At 40.5% G+C, this 15,126-nt stretch overlaps 1 protein-coding gene across 1 annotated transcript in view; it reads right to left on the bottom strand.

Annotated features, from left to right (window-relative positions):
- The window catches only part of LOC126237195 (CD82 antigen-like), a 326,754-nt gene extending 313,902 nt beyond the window's left edge, over positions 1-12,852 (bottom strand). The window contains exon 1 of the mRNA XM_049947074.1: positions 12,656-12,852. The gene's annotated coding sequence lies outside the window, so the exon portion shown is untranslated. The remainder of the gene's footprint in view (positions 1-12,655) is intronic.
- Between the last annotated feature and the right edge of the window lie 2,274 nt (positions 12,853-15,126).

Raw genomic sequence — 15,126 nt, 5'->3', positions numbered from 1 at the left:
ACATCAGTAGTTCCCGACATTTCTGAGGCTATTATCCTGAGTGCAACCAAGTATTAGTTGGTACCCTCTCCCCCATACCCCTTCATCGTCAACATTAGCACCAAATTGCGCTTTATAATGAGTAAAGAATTTTCTTTGGGCACTTATAATTTTTAAAATACGAATGAGAAATGATATTTAGTTTTGTAGGTGTTATGAATGAAACAATACTGGTGTAACATTCTACAATATTTATTATTTGTTACAAGAACCGGTTTTTGACTGTTACGCCATCATTAGTTACAAAGATGGAGTGAAATTTTGTTGGATCAAAGATTTTACACTAGTGCATCTACAGATTATCTCCATTTCCAGAGATGATATGTTAATGCTAGAATTAAGATTGAAACAAGAGGGATTGTTTCAATGTAAATGCAATACTAGTATTTAACTAAGAAAAATGTAACACATTAAGTAATTAACTACAGGCAAATTACAACAGTTGTACATAGAAACAGATAAAGTATAGTGATGTTAAGCAGGTGAGTGAAGCAGTTATTACCCAAAGTAAAATTTTAACACGAGAGAAATTTTAGTAACTGAAATAAAGGATAATGGGGCATGTGAGTGAGGGGGTAATTTACAACAAGGCCTGGATGGTATTATGAGTAGTATCTACGTATAGAAGTGGCGAGTAGGGGAACTGTCTGGTCATTCAATACTAAGCTTGGACTGTAGGACAAGTTTATTAATTTCCATTATTTCACGATAGTTCATCTTCCTTCCTTTATGGACGTGGTGTAATGACTGAAGTTTCAACTTCCTAACTATGGCCTCCTTTAAGTAGAAGGTCTCTGAAGGTTTGATCTCCTTTCTAAATTTCCAGTCTCTGGTGTTCCTTCAAGCAGGTAAACATTGCCCTGCCGGACTACAGTTACTAGTAATTTTATACATCAAATCTTTACCAAAGCTGGCGTGCTCTATCATTGGGCAAAAAGCGTCCAACAGTGCTGCGTACATAAAATGATTTTATGTTCCCGGATTTAAGCTTCCTGGCTACATCCAGTGAGACGAAGTATGGAGTTGTGTACAACCTATTGCGTTCTGTGAGTGGTGGGTCAAGGACAAGATAAAGAAAAGAGTAAACCTGTTTCTCTGCTTTTGTACAGTATGAAGTCCACTTAGGTAGGAGGATAGCCTTTGTCTGATGGTACTTGTTTGACTGCATTTGGTTCTATTTGAAAGTTGTAGGGGTCTTATTAAACCACGAACCAATGAACCACTGACACAATCGGTACTTATTTCATACAACTTTTTTTTAATAGAATGGCTAAGCAATTCTCAGTCCATCGCAGGTGCCACCTACAGTAAAGAACACTGTCTGCAGTCACAAGTAGACACTTGTTACGAAACATGCTTCTCATGCAACAATCTGACTTCTCCCACATCCTGCATCCTCATTTAGAATCAATCATGTTCAAGTGGGCGCACTACACTTACTGTTTTTTTAAATCACTTGGCTGCTGGACTCAAATTTCTGAACTGGCAGAAATTTGAAGACTCGAGGCTGCCAGTGCTTTAAAAGTCTGACCACTTCCAATAATAATAATAATAATAATAATAATAATAATAATAATAATACCCGTGGAGGCCCGGGAAAAGAATAGGCCTCCGGTATGTTCTGCCAGTCGTAAAAGGCGACGAAAAGAACAAACCACTAATAGGGCTAACCCCCCCCTTTAGTGTGATTAGTTGGTTCAGGACAGAACTAAAGAAGCCTCGGACAAGCGCCGTCATGGTCGGGGACGACGCTTGAACCCTATGCCCGCCCACAATGGTAACGACACTGCTAGCCAACTGGAAAATGATTTAAATCCAAATAGAGGTGTTTTGCAGGATATGCTTCCTGCAACCACCCTAGAAGGAAAACAAAGACAGAGGATGAGATGGTCAGATGAAGTTAATCGACACCTCATGTTCTGCTATTACCAAGCAACAAACCTAGGAACCAACACAACTGGATACAGATCACAAGTATACACAACATTTATTACCAGATACCCAGAATTAAAATTTTTAACAGAACAACGACTAGCTGATCAGATCCGTGTAATAATAAAAAATAACAGGATACCCCAGTCAGAATTAGAAAACATCAAACAACAAGTACAACAAATACTGGAACAAAATAATGTGCAATCAGAAGAAGAAAATACAGTAATGGACTCAAACATCCCAGAGCAAACAAACAAAGAACAACACGCATCAATTAAACAATCAGAGGAAAACGACATCTTAAGACAGCCACCAGAACAAGCACAAATAGAACACGAAGTGACACACATGTTAGATATAGAAGAGAAATTTCAGCTGACATATATAGAATACAAAGACACAGATACAGACATTAGACCAATCTTGCATACACCACCAAATAACCCACAAGTCGAAACAACAATAACAACTATCAACACAATCATACACAACAAAATAAATGAAAATACAACAATGGAAGAGTTACAACTACTGGTTTATGTAGGAGCACTCACTACACTAAATATACACACTAGGCAGAGATCAGAACCAACCAACACACAGAAGAAACCCACAAAACCAGCATGGCAACACAGGCTACAGATCAGAATAGAAAAACTGAGAAAAGACATCGGACAGCTAACACAATTTATAAGAAATGAAATATCAGACAAAAAACGAAAAAGGTTAGGTAAAATCTCACAACAAGAAGCAATAGAGCAATTAGATGAAAAGAAGCAGAAATTACAAGCATTGGCCAAACGACTTAGAAGATACAAAAAAAGTGAAAATAGAAGGAAACAAAACCAAACATTCAACACAAACCAAAAGAAATTTTACCAGACAATAGATAACACACACATTAAAATAGACAATCCACCAAACATAACAGACATGGAACACTTCTGGAGCAACATATGGTCAAACCCGGTACAACATAACAGGCATGGACGGTGGATACAAGCAGAAACAGACACATACAAGTTGATGCCACAAATGCCTGAATTGATAATTTTGCAACATGAAGTCACCCAAGCAATTAATTCTACTCACAATTGGCAAGCCCCTGGAAAAGATAAAATAGCAAATTTCTGGCTAAAGAAGTTCCCCTCAACACATTCACATCTAACTAAATTATTTAACAGTTACATTGCAGACCCATACAAATTCCCTGATACACTTACACATGGAATAACCTATCTGAAACCTAAAGATCAAGCAGACACAGCAAACCCAGCTAAATATCGCCCCATAACATGCCTACCAACAATCTACAAAATATTAACCTCAGTCATTGCACAGAAATTAATGACACATACAACACAGAACAAAATTATAAATGAAGAACAAAAAGGCTGCTGCAAAGGAGCACGAGGATGTAAAGAGCAACTGATAATAGATGCAGAGGTGACATATCAAGCTAAAACTAAACAAAGGTCGCTACACTACGCATACATTGATTACCAAAAAGCTTTTGATAGTGTACCCCACTCATGGTTACTACAGATATTGGAAATATACAAAGTAGATCCTAAATTGATACAGTTCCTAAACATAGTTATGAAAAACTGGAAAACCACACTTAATATCCAAAGTAACTCTAATAATATCACATCACAGCCAATACAGATTAAGCGTGGAATATACCAAGGAGACTCATTAAGTCCTTTCTGGTTCTGTCTTGCTCTGAACCCACTATCCAACATGCTAAATAATACAAATTATGGATATAATATTACTGGAACATACCCACACAAAATCACACATTTGCTATACATGGATGATCTAAAACTACTGGCAGCAACCAATCAACAACTCAACCAATTACTAAAGATAACAGAAGTATTCAGCAATGATATAAATATGGCTTTTGGAACAGACAAATGTAAGAAAAACAGCATAGTCAAGGGAAAACACACTAAACAAGAAGATTACATATTGAATAACCACAGTGACTCCATAGAAGCGATGGAAAAAACAGATGCCTATAAATATCTAGGATACAGACAAAAAATAGGAATAGATAATACAAATATTAAAGAAGAACTAAAAGAAAAATATAGACAAAGACTAACAAAAATACTGAAAACAGAATTGACAGCAAGAAACAAGACAAAAGCTATAAATACTTACGCTATACCAGTAGTGACCTACTCATTTGGAGTAGTGAAATGGAGTAACACAGACCTAGAAGCACTCAATACACTTACACGTTCACAATGCCACAAATATAGAATACATCACATACATTCAGCAACAGAAAGATTCACATTAAGCAGAAAGGAAGGAGGAAGGGGATTCATCGACATAAAAGACCTACATTATGGACAGGTAGACAATTTAAGAAAATTCTTTCTAGAACGAGCAGAAACTAGCAAAATACACAAAGCAATCACTCATATAAATACATCGGCTACACCACTGCAATTTCATAACCACTTCTACAACCCTTTAGATCACATAACATCAACAGATACTAAGAAAGTAAATTGGAAAAAGAAAACACTACATGGCAAGCACCCGTATCATCTAACACAACCACACATCGATCAAGACGCATCCAACACATGGCTAAGAAAAGGCAATATATACAGTGAGACGGAAGGATTCATGATTGCAATACAGGATCAAACAATAAACACCAGATATTACAGCAAGCATATTATTAAAGATCCCAATACCACAACAGATAAATGCAGACTTTGCAAACAACAAATAGAAACGGTAGATCACATCACAAGTGGATGTACAATACTAGCAAATACAGAATACCCCAGAAGACATGACAATGTAGCAAAAATAATACATCAACAACTTGCCTTACAACATAAACTTATAAAACAACACGTTCCCACATACAAGTATGAACCACTAAATGTACTGGAGAATGATGAATACAAATTATACTGGAACAGAACCATTATAACAGATAAAACAACACCACATAACAAACCTGACATCATACTCACCAATAGAAAGAGGAAATTAACACAACTAATCGAAATATCCATACCCAATACAACAAATATACAAAAGAAAACCGGAGAAAAAATTGAAAAATACATCCAACTGGCTGAGGAAGTCAAGGACATGTGGCATCAGGATAAAGTTGACATTATACCAATTATACTATCAACTACAGGAGTCATACCACACAATATCCACCAGTACATCAATGCAATACAGCTACATCCAAACTTATATATACAATTACAGAAATCCGTAATTATTGATACATGCTCAATTACCCGAAAGTTCCTAAATGCAATATAACATATACCGTACAGTTAAAAGGAAGTGACGCTTGATCAAGGTCCGCGTCACTTTCCATTTTTAACCAGACTTAACGTCTGAGAAAGTAAAGAAATAATAATAATAATAATAATAATATAGTCAAATCAGATTATGCTGACTAAATAAGAACAGGAAATGAGACTTAACTAGTAGATGAGTTTGCTATTTGGGCACCAAAATAATTGATGATGGCTGAAGTAGAGAGGAAATAAAATGTAGACTGGCAATGGCAGGAAAAGTGTTTCTAAGGAAGAGAAATTTGTTAACATTGATTACAGATTTTAAGTGTCAGGAAGTCTTCCATGAAAGTATTTCTTTGAAGTGTAGCCATGTATGGAAGTGCAAAATGAACGATAAACAGTTTGGACAAGAAGAGAATAGAAACTTTTGAAATTGATGCTACAGGTGAATGCTGAAGACTGGATGGGTAGATCATGTCAATAGTGTGGAGGTACTGAACAGAAATGAGGAGACAAGGACTTTTTGCACAACCTGGCTAGAAGAAGGGATCGGTTGATAGGACATTCTGAGGCATCAAGTGATCAATTTAATACTTGAGGGACGTCGGGGGGGGGGGGAAGGGGGTGAACGTATTTGAGGTAGACCAAGAGATGAATACCGTAAGCAGATTCAGAAGGATGCGGGTTGCAGCAGTTATTTGGAGATGGTGATGCTTGCAAGCATAGAGTAGCGTGGAGAACTGTATCAAACCAGTTTTCGGGCTGAAGACAACACACAATACCAATAATGCAGTGTTGGTATATAGAAATATAGTACCCATTACTGTAGTGTTGTCAGTTTGTTCGTTTATCTGTTGCGAAGTGAATAAAGAAGCAACTTCTCGCCAATTGTGGGAACTACCTGCAACTCTGTGAAAGGAGTGTCATGTGATATATAACGATGTGTCAATTTTACTGTTATAGATGCATGGTATACAGTACAGAATATGTGTGTAGTGGATGGCCTGGGAGGAACAAGGGAGATTTTCATAGACTCGTTTCTAATCACCACCACACTGACATGCATTAATGTTGGTATTTAAAAATGTAATCATTAGTAACGTATGTCATCAGTATTACAGTCTTACGAAACAGTGATAGTTGTAACGATGTTTTAAAAATTGTTAACTTTCGTGATCGAAATATACCAAAATTTTTGTTTTTACCTCTCAGAAAATTTCATTTTAACCTCAATGGGGTAATTACCACCAGGTTGGGTTGATTGGTTGTTCTAATTATTATAGGGACCAAACGATGAGGTCATCAGTGCCTCTTAACTGTAATAGGCAAGTCAACAAAACAACACGCCAAAGAAGGGCCTACTGTGCGAAACACAAGGGAAGAAAATTCCGAAGTTCAGAGGTGCAATCTCAGGTTCCCAAAGGCAGAAAGGGCGATGAGGAACATACAGCCTACCCTCCGCCACTTACCAGAGGCGCCTACAGGTTGGGAACCACCGCTGTATATCTTAGTAGGTTGGCAGTTTTTCAGACTATTGAACGTAACAGCAACACATTTGACAATGTCGCTATTTTCTTGCATACAGCACAGAATATGTCTCTCCAACACTGCAATGAAGTTACTCAGCCAGTTGTGGGCCTGGAGACAAAGTAATTGTTGTTCTGACTGACAACACTGCTTGTCACCAATCACCGTGGGCTTGGCTGATGGTAATGGCATCGTGACAAAAGCAGCAGCTACGCATTGTGCTGAGGAATTTTGTTGCCGATATACGTTCAGAGCCGCAAGTGAAACAGGATGCGGAATACCGAATTTATGGTGCTATTCTGGTAGTTGCTGAGAAATGTCATTACAGCGACTACAAAATACGATATGCCGGAGCCGCAAAAACTGGAATTACGCTTACTGTCGAACCCTGAGCGGGTTGCGGTACATCTTGGAAGTAGGACTTAACGTCCCCTCTACGACGGCACTGACGTAATTCGAGTTCAGATGGGACAGGGATAGGCAAGGAAATAGGGGCTTATCCTTTTCAGGGGAACCGTTTCTTAAATTACTGAAGATGTGCAAAAGCTGCATTGATCGATCTGCTCATCTACTAGAGAAAATAAATGCATGTTGGACTAGATACTCCTACGTTTGGGGTGACTGAAGACCTGATATGTGAGCAGGGCTCTGTAACGGCTGAAGCAATTTCTACTTGATAATTTTTGTGGCACGTGGAATACTTCAAATACGACGTGAAATCTAATACCAAAGAAAACAGGTGCTGACTTTTTTATTACTCAATAATTAGCTTCGTTAGTCAAGATTACAAAATACTGGCAGTAGTACTGTGTACTATAAAGCTGTCACAATAGAACAGAGACATACTTAAATATGACTATCTTCTCAGAGTTGTAAATAGTTCCTGCAATGAACCACTTCGCAACAAATAAATGAACTGACAACTGCAATGACTACTATATTTCTGTATACCAACATGTCATCGTCATCGTGTGTTGTGATCTTCGGTCTGAAAACTTGTTAGATGCAGTTCTCTACGCTACTGTTTCTTGTGCCAGCCTCTTCAGCGAATAACTACAGCAACCCCTCGCCATCAAGCAAATGATAAAATGAGACGTGTAGGGTAAATATTTTTGCAAAATGTTCCAATTGCTGTAGGTTGCAGTAGTTCTGAGATGGACAAAGTAGCACAGGACAGAAGTATGGAGAGTTGCGCCTAACCGGCCTTCTGGTTTTAAATGTTCTCGTCGTCCTTAGTCCTATGACTGGCCTGACGTATCTCACCATGCTAGTTTAACCTTCGAAGCCTCTTCATCTCTGCGCAACAACTGTAACCTACAACCATTCAAGTCTGCTTACTAGTGTCAATCTGCAGTTATTTCTCCCCACATTGCCATCCATCACCAAACAAACTAAGCTCACCGGATAAAAAATTAGTCACCCGGGCGCGCACGTATAGACGAACCGCTAAGCCTTTACAAACGGTGCAGCAATCCCGTCACGAACTCAATTGCACGCGCACTGCCTCTACCTGAGCACAAGGCTGTAGCAATCAGTGAAACATTTATGTTTCAAGCGGACTTAAGCATTGGTAAACCTAAGGACGTGACTAACGTGACGTCGGTACTGTGACCGACGGAAGATCCTGACAGACCGGACACGCGCTTCACGGCTTGTGAATAAAAATTACCTCCAAACCCGGCAGGAATTGCTGCAGGCAGTGAATGAAGGTCCACTCCAACCTGCTGGCGAGAGAACTTTGCGATGGGAACCTCAAGCAATGAATATTTGGTGGCCGCCATCTCGCAAGAACCCATTGCTCACACAGGCACAAAGACAGGGTAGAAGAATATGTAATTGGGTTTCTGAATACTCTCCCATCTTATTATATCTCTACTGTCCGGCAAAATCATGTGACTAACTCCATAGAAAATCTGTGGGAGATAATAGAATGGCGGGTAAAACGCCAACATCGGCATCCCTCAATTGATGGAATTGCGCGATCAAATTCTCAGCGAGTGGCTTAACCAGTACATGACGTACCTGCTCAACTCTGTAGAATCACTTCCTAACCGAATCCATGCGGTTATCAAGTCGAAGGGAGGAATTCCATGGTATTACATGATGCTTTTAATGATTTCGCTACGGATGACTAATTTTTTTGTCCAGTTAGTAGCTCTCTCCAGGTTTCTGCATGTTTTCCGTAAACTGATCCCTCTTTTAGCGAAGTTATGCCACAAATATTTTTACACCAATTTGATTCAGTACTTCATTAGTTATTCGCTATACCCAGCGCTCTTCCGTAACACCGTATGTCAGTAGTTTTAATTCTCTTGCGAACTATTTATCGTCCACGTTTCACTTCAGATAATACCTTCAAAAAGAGGGCTTCACAACACTTTACATTAGATGATAAATTACCCAATTTTAGTAAGGCCTCTTTCTATTCTCTACACTTCGCCCATCGTCAAATATTTTTTTGCTCAAGTAACAAAATTCGTCTGCTTTTAGTGTTCCATTTCGTGATTCAACTACAATACATTACTCAATTCGACTACATTCCATTATCTTCTTTAATTTTTGTTGGTGACTGTCTAATAACTTCTTTTGAAGACACTGTTCATACCATTCAACTACTCTTCGAAGTCGTCTTCTGTGTAACAATTTCTTCGGCAAGCCTCAATATTTTTATTTCTTCTCACTGAACTTTAAATTTCTCATTGTTTTCCTTTAATGCTTGCTCAATGCTGATGCTGAATTCATCTGGGATGGGACATAACCCTGTCTCATTACAACTACTACTTTCTATTCGTAACATTCGACTCTCTTAACTACAGTCTGGTTTCCTCTGTATTGTATCGCTGCACCCCTTAAAATTTCAAAGACTGTTCCAGTAAACATTGTCAAACGCTTTCTCTCTATATAAAAAACTAATCGTTAAAGATCGTCGTTAATGATCCGTAGGTTCGCGTGTCACTGACGTACGAGGCTACAGGCTACTGCTGAGCAACGCAATTCAAATAAACCAACGAGATTTCATGATCACGTCCAGAAAAAACAATTCGGCAGTGCCTGCTGCGTCATCTCTCTCTCTCTCTCTCTCTCTCTCTCTCTATCTATCTATCATCTATGTGTGTGTGTGTGTGTGTGTGTGTGTGTGTGTGTGTGTGTGTACACTGAAGCTCTAGTCCTTCAAATTGCAATCTTCCGTAAGTTGTTTCAACGAAGATTGAGATATTGTCCGTCCGTCGACGAAGAAGTAATTAAAATTGATACCGAATTCGGAGTGTTCAAGAATAGAAAAAGGAAAATTGCTATTGCCTTTCGAGAGAATCTTGCAACTGCCTCAGTTCACAAAAACCACTGAAAAGATCTGGATGATCAGACGGGGGTTTAAAGCTAGCGCCTTTTGAATTCGAATCCCGTGCCAGAACTGCTGTACGGCGTTCTGTGGTCGCCTGTTTAATTTCTCTTTGCTTTTCAATACCAGCAAATACTAAAAATCTCACGAGCAATGACTTTAATTCTACTCTCTTAGTTTGATTTCAAGATTCGTCGCTTCTCTCGATATGGTTTTTTGTTGTCACGTCCGTGTTTTAGTATTGTCAGATTCCTGAATCCACTGATTATGTTGACTGCGTGAGTGCCTTTGTTTACAGGCGTGTTTACAGCAACAATAATGCGAATTCTACACAAACTTCAATGTTACGGACCGTTACCTGCAAGAATGTTAACTAAGTAATCGCAAAAAATGACCTGCAAATACGAGGGAAACTTCGACTCCCATTCAAGGCATAAATGGCCGATTCAAGTTATAGAACGCTAAAACGATCTTGCTTTCTCTACATTTCCAGCACAGTCCACGTCTCAGATTCCAGCCTTTCAAGTCTTATGGCCTCTGACTAGTGCGAAGATAGGCAAGTTCTGAGATACCCAGGTCCAACATTCGTTGTTCAAAAGTGATTAAGGGAAACGGTGCCGCTAATAAATACACAGGCAAAGTAAAGGCTACTGAAGACGCAGAAATCTATAGCGCAAACTTCAGTCATCATTGTCACGCTCATTCAATTTACTACTGCACCATCTTGCGAACTTATGTACAACTAGCAGGTATCACTTATTTCTTGGAAAATGTTTAACAACTGTGCTTGCTATAACGTTTTGTTGCCCAGTTAAGTCCTGTGGCGCGTCTTTCAGTCTACCAATTCGTGCCAATGTTAAATATCTGGTGACAGTCGTTACATGCACAGAAAGAAGGGTATATTCACCCACTACACTTCCCAAAAATTTTATCGTCATTCACGAGGTCATGCTCTAAAGATTTATGAAGGCTGCAGTTAATATCCAATTAGTGACGAGGCAATACAGAAGGGTGGCAAAAATAGGATGTGGTGTGCGCTGAAGCAATTTAATGATATCCCTTCATGTGTATCACAAAAAGTTGTACAAATAGCGAATTTAACTGCATGTTTTTAAATCTACTCCTCGCTTGTTATCCTTCAGGCGGTTCGTCGTACTACTGCGTTACAGACCACCGCAGTGAACTGCTTTACACAGCAAGTAATGTTACAGAAATTTCCAGGAGTCTTTAAAACCTGTAGCTGCTGGTGTCTTACGTAACATTAGGATTTTATTCCGGAGCTGCGCTCCTACATCACGGAAGGCTTAGCCCATAACTATACTGGATAATCTTTTGAACAGTCATACCACCACTACCATTCATTGAACACAACCAAGGATTTCTTTCCTATATTTACAAGACTTGTCACTGCTTTCCTAATGCAATGTGCTTAGCAGACGGAAATCTATCTACTGATCAGTTTTACGCTGCAAACGGTTTGAAAGGAGTGGGGGAGCAGCCTATAACACGAAGCTACAAGCCGGAATGTGAGAACTGCTCTATTGGAGAACAGCGCATTGGCTAAGAAACGTAGGACTTTGGGTTCGAATCCAGTGTCAGCAATCGGAGGTGTCATTATTTGACTGCAAGCCCGCCTGGATACGGCACTGCTATATTCTTGACGACCAAATTTTCGTTCCGATCTGTTTAATCCGGTAGAAAAAATGAGGGAGGGAGCGTGCGAGCGAGAGAGAGAGAGAGATACACAGTTAACACCTGTAAAGGTAACACAAACCTTCGCCTTAAATCTTTTCTAATTTTTGGAGTTTAAAGTGTGCATATATCGCTATACTCTTTTGATTGGTAATATGACGGATTATCCGAGTGAGGAAACTTTCCTAAGTCTGTGGACATTGTTATTGGCATCCGCGTGGCATTGTCTATTTGGATAAAAGTCCGTTTGCGGATGGGAACGTTCATTCTTTTGGGCTGACTAAACACGGGACTTCAAATTTCGAGTGTTGGGTCTCGTGTTGCTTGCTTGTAAAAGGGCACGCAAGCTTTACTGGAACTTTAACAGAAAACTTCAGTTCCACAGACTGAAGCCAGTGTAAATCTGAATCGGTTTTCGGTAAGTTTCCTGTACATTTGCTCCATTGGCGTGTAGCATTCAAGACGTAAACAAGAACAGCGAGAGGTTATATTCAACAGGTGCTTCCCCCATCTTGGATGAGCCTTTGCTCATGGATCAATGGGTACTCCAACTAAATTTTCTGTTCGAGTGTCTTATATTTAGGTCCTACTTTGCAAGGTATTAATGAGTTCAGCGTTTCCTTTAACGCTCCACAATAAAAATAACAAACACTTTATCACATTCATTCAACTTACATACTTTGACATTGCTCCGAGCAACCGATGATGCTTATAACAAAATTTTAAGGAACACACACACACACACACACACACACACACACACACACACACAAATCAATCACTTCAGAAGAATCGATCACTTATTTAAGGGAAAAAAAGTCACACTCACTGTTTGAGCCTGCTCCGCCCCTCGGCCGGTAGTTTTCGACGGCGGCGTATTCACAACCCTCTCACACGCGGAAGGAGATAAGAATACTCGTCACCCGCCAAATCACTTCCACCAGGTAAATGCAGCGCTCACACGGCAACCACGTTGTTCACGAACTCCGACGACAACCACCGACGACGCAAGCCACGGAGCGATTGTGAGCTCTGGCGCGCGCGCGACTCTGGGCTGAGGGCAACTTCCCCCACCACGCTGGCGGCGCATGCGCAGTGGCAACCCGCAGCGCGTGTGACAAGTGACGTGAGAACTTTCGCAAATATCTCAATATCCGTAGGATGTGTATGATTTTAGCGTCATTAACGAACGAATTAGTTGAAATTAATTATGGGAAACAAACTAATTCCGGTTTTAGATCCGTCTATACCAGTTCTGTGTCTCTTTTTTTGACTGCTGCAACTCATTCAGACTCACTGTATCATTTATTTAATTATTCATGGTATTTCACAATAGCTATTACAGACCTCCAGAGCTTGTAGATGGGACTCAGTACCGCTTCACGGTGCAGTGCATAATTGTAGAACTACGCAACACTTATACCGAGAGTGGTTTTCCTATTGCCTCAGTCCATCACTTACACTATGTCATCAAAAGTATCCGGACACCTTGCTGAAAATGACTTACAAGTTCGAGGCGCCCTCCATCGGTAATGCTGGAATTTAATATGGTGTTGGCCCACCCTTAACCTTGATGACAGCTTCCACTCTTGCAGGCATACGTTTAATCAGGTGCTGGAAGGTTTCTTGGGTAATGGGAGCCCATTCTTCACGAAGTGCTGCACTGAGGAGAGATATCGTCGGTCGGTGAGGCCTGGCACGAAGTCTGTGTTCCAAAACATTCCAAAGGTGTTCTATAGGATTCAGGTCAGGACTCTGTACAGGCCAGTCCATTACAGGGATGTTATTGTCGTGTAACCACTCCGCCACAGGTCGTGCATTATGAACAGGTGCTCGATCTTGTTGGGAGATGCAATCGCCATCCCCGAATCGCTCTTCAACAGAGGGAAGCAAGAAGGCGCTTAAAACATCAATGTACGCCTGTGCTTTGATAGTGCCACGCAAAACAACAAGGAGTGCAAGTCCCCTCCATGAAAAAGACGAGCACACCATAGCACCCCGCCTCCGAATTTTACTGCTGGCAATACACACGCTGACAAATGACGTTCACCGGACATTCGCCATACCCACACCCAGCCATCGGATCGTCGCTTTGTGTACTGTGATTCGTCACTCCACAGAAGGTTTTTCAATCGTCCAGTGTTTACACTCCTTACACCAAGCGAAGCGTCGTTTGGCATTTACCGGCGTGATGTGCGGGTAATGAGCACCCGCTTGACCATGACATCCAAGTTTCCTCACCTCCCGCCTATCATAAAATTTGCAGTGGATCCTGATGCTGTTTGGAACTCCTGTGTGATGGTCTGGATAGATGTTTGCCCCGTGGCCAGCGTCGGAGCACGTTCCACAGCACGCACTGCCGTTCGTGGTGAGAACTTATCATATTAAGAACCTTTCCCACCTGCTGTAATGTGCAAGGAGACTATCATAACTCGCTGTGGCTTCAGTGTATTTTTTGTCTTTGAATAACCCATTTCTGTTCGTCTCACTGAGTGTTTCTTTCAATTACCTTTTGTACTATACTGATGCAGTTCTTTCTACGTATGGTCCAAGTTGCGTCGAGCTTTGTTACTTGACAGTGATACTTCATGTGAAAGTTACTTTAACACTTAAGTTTTGCACAACAGTTTATACGCCTAAGGCGAGGGTCTTCTACCTGCTTTTAGTGCTCATCTAACTTATCTACAACAGTAACTAAGCCTTTTTTTCTAGTTTTCACTTTGAATGGGATTTACACTAGGAATGTTCTTGATCATATAACTCTAAGAAAAACCCGACGCGTTATGGGACGGAAATCAGTAGGTGTGATGGTCATGTACAGACAAACAAATAATTACAGTTTCTGAAAAATTGCATCAGTTATACAAAAGAAAGAGCTTTCAAATTGGTCAAATCAGTAACGCGTTTGTACACCTCCCGCCATTATGCAAGCAGTTATTCGGCTTGCAATTGATTGCCGGCCGCTTGTGGCCGAGCGGTTCTGGCGCTACAGTCTGGAACCGCGCGACCGCTACGGTCGCAGGTTCGAATCCTGCCTCGGGCATGGATGTGTGTGTTGCCCTTAGGTTAGTTAGGTTTAAGTAGTTCTAAGTTCTAGGGGACTTATGACCTCAGCAGTTGAGTCCCATAGTGCTCAGAGCCATTTTTTGCAATTGATTGAAGGAGTTGCTGGACGTCCTCCTGATGGATATCGTGCCAAATTCTGCCGGACTGGAGCATCAATAGTCAAAATACTGAGCGGATTGGAGGGACCTGGTCATAGCGCTCCAAACATTCTCAATTGGAGAGAGTTCCGGCGAT

Source organism: Schistocerca nitens, chromosome 2 (genome assembly GCF_023898315.1).
Source record: "Schistocerca nitens isolate TAMUIC-IGC-003100 chromosome 2, iqSchNite1.1, whole genome shotgun sequence".
Classification (NCBI taxonomy): Eukaryota; Metazoa; Arthropoda; class Insecta; order Orthoptera; family Acrididae; genus Schistocerca; species Schistocerca nitens.
The sequence above is the reverse complement of the archived record's forward strand: the minus strand, read 5'-3'. Positions and strand labels throughout refer to the sequence as shown.